Genomic DNA, 3,255 nt, shown 5'->3' on the forward strand with positions numbered 1-3,255 from the left:
GAAAATTCAATTTGGCTGATTTATCAGTTAATACAATGTTAGAATACAAATTGTATACTTGATTACATATTTTATTTGGTTTATATACAATAATTAGGTTATATTTAGAAATTGTGTTTGTTTTTAATTATTCATAATTTGTATAGTAATGATTGAAATAAATATATGATTCATTACTTTATATATAAAACTATATGTTTCTTAATAAATACAATATTTGTAAATACATATTATTTTTTAATTATAAATCATTTTCAGTTGGATCTAACGAGTATTTTTTTATAACTGGAAGTTATCACCTTTCTAGGTAAAATGCGATTTAAAGTGTTTCACTCTAATTTGTCAGTAAATATTATCTGTTATTATTTGCGAACTGTTGCGATGCAATTTGTGTGTTTGCGAATTTTGTGATTTTTGTTATCTTGTATTTATACAATACAATTAGCGATATTTGGACGATAGGAAAAAGTTGAAAAAATGTTACTTCGAATGTGAAGCTGGAAAAACGAGGCATTAAAACATCATTTCATTAGATTCAACTTATAGCCCGAGATGGCAGGTTGTGAATGAACAATAAAAGCTAGAAAAAGAAAATTTCATTAGAAAAGAGAGCTCTTTGCAGCAGTTTTTTGCTTCAATATAATTATTGTATGGAAATGTTTAATTCTATCTTTTATAGAAACTAAATAAAGATTATGATTTTCTCAATGCAGTGCATCTATGCTCATGCATAATCATAAAGGTCATACAAATTCGAGCTTTCTGTACAATATCGCGTAAAAATATGCTAATGTACCTCGCAGAATGTGGCTTCGATCAATGTAGATTGAGTGTTCGAAAATTTCAAAAGAATCTAAATTTTAATTAAGAAAAATACAAATATATTATAAAAAAAATTATAAAGAGTTATCAACCAAGAAAAATTTGCCAACCAAGCTTCATATATGTTTGCACTTCAATTTTATTAATTTAAAACATCGTATACATTCGACGTAAATTTGCTAAAAGATCCCTATCTACCGCATTTAAAATGCATTACTGTATTATTAAACTTATACTGAAACATAATATCTAATAGTTTTATAGAATATCGAATTATAAACATTGCTGGTGACATGTGTAATAATACCTACTAGCATACTGAAACGTTAAACTGAGAAAATCGTCATTAAATAAAATAAACTTTTTGATCTGTTTACGTTAAAAACTTGAAAGAAAATTTAACGACAAATAAAAATAATACTTTATACAGATTGTTCCCCTTTACATAGTCAATTCTTTCGGTATAATATACATTTTGACAATGTTCCCTTTAATATAACCCCTATTTACAAGTCCTTATGTTTTTGTATACATGATTGGTTTCCCCCCTTTACATAGTCAAGTCTCCTTTTGTGCGGTTTTAAAGTCCTTAAGTAGTCCTGTTTCAAATAGAAATTGGCGTGCATCGATTCAACATCAATTTCAGTTTAATTAATATTTTTTTGATAATTCGTTAAAATTTGACCCATATTTATTGGAATAAAAGTAAAAGATAATACGATAATACCATCAGAATATTATTATTATTAAATACAGAAGTTCATTAAATTTATTTTGTTGTTTTTGTGTAATTATTTCATTATTATAACAAGGACGTAATATTTGCCAGATTTTCAGATTTTTTTTCATATCGGTATTCGCAATCGCGTCACAATCTTTACGTTATTGACTATCTACAACCAGGTAACTTTAATTCCATTATATTGCGCTTTAAAATAATAAAAACTTTCCAGGAAACCAGATGCTTTTCTCTTGAAAAAGCACGTCTTTCTTTATTGTATTGTAAAAGTAACTGAAAATAAAACTTTACAATTTCTGAAAATAAAGCAATAAAGTGAGTACTCGTTTTTCAAATTATCTATGTTAACGCAAGATTTGAATTTGCCGCCATTTGTGCAGTAAAGTGTCAAATTGTTTTTTTGGGTTGCCAACACTTTACTGCACAAATGGCGGCAAATTCAAATCTTGCGTTAATTTTCGGACACCCCTTACAAATTATTATAATTATTTTTAAAGAATTATTATAAAATTAACAAAATCTTAAAAAATGTCAATAATTATTATTAATTTATTTATTTTATAACAATACCTTACATAGTGCGGATTCAGTACAATTTGAAAGTTTCAAAATATATTCTACACAGTTTTTACTTTTTCCTTTATATAGTTAAGTCTTCATTAATCAGGTTTCAAACAGTCCGGGAGGCAAATAACCCGCACTATACGAGGCATTGCTATATAGTGCAGTATTTGTTGCAGATTATGAATGTTTGATATCGATACAATATACTAAATAAAAATATTATTTTTTAAAATTCATATTCAATGGAAATATGACATTTTTTTAATGTTTTCAGTTGTGTATTTGAACTTTGTTTAAAAGCAATAATTCCTTCCTTTCGACAACTGTTTGTACGTTTATGATAAAAAAGAGACGAATTACGTTAAAAAAAAACACGGAAATAATTTAATTTATAATGTGGAAATTAAATAATACATGAAACTAATATTGGGATAATTTGATTTTTAAGATATACAAACTAATAACAATAAGAATATTTACTACCATTGTTACATTAATAATAAAAATATATACAAACATGCTATGACTAACTTTGTAGATATTTTATATCAATTTTTAATCGAATATAATGTAATGTTTTTAGATATCTAACAGATAACTTAAAAAAAAGTACAATTTATGCTAAAGAATTTTTAATATTTCTTGTATTTTACTTTAAATGTGATAAAGATAAATAAAATCACAATTTTAAGCTTGTTAATAATAATAAATAAATTGAGTCTAATAAAAAATTGATTTTTATTAAATTGTTAAAAAATGAATGAGTAAATATAATATTGTTAATGTATTATTTTATGACCAAAAAAAGCTTTTAAAAATTGAACAATAAATTCATTGAAATAAATTGATATATTTTTTAAACAATTTATTTAAAAAATATTGTTAATATTACAAATATTCAATACATTCTAGGCATATTTTTCTACCTAGTAGAAAGCAGCCAATGAAAAACAGGGAATATTGTAAAATTCTTCCAATTCTGTACCTACAATACCCTCATTCATTTTATGATACTCCTTCCCCAACTTGTCCGTTCTACTAGTAGGCATTTGCAAATTCACTTCAGTGTTACTTGCTTTTGCAAATGAGCAAGATGGACCAAGGTAGGCCCACACAAGTCAACGAAAACG

The sequence above is a fragment of the Nicrophorus vespilloides genome, unplaced genomic scaffold (genome assembly GCF_001412225.1).
Source record: "Nicrophorus vespilloides isolate i.1.1-1 unplaced genomic scaffold, Nicve_v1.0, whole genome shotgun sequence".
NCBI lineage: Eukaryota > Metazoa > Arthropoda > Insecta > Coleoptera > Silphidae > Nicrophorus > Nicrophorus vespilloides.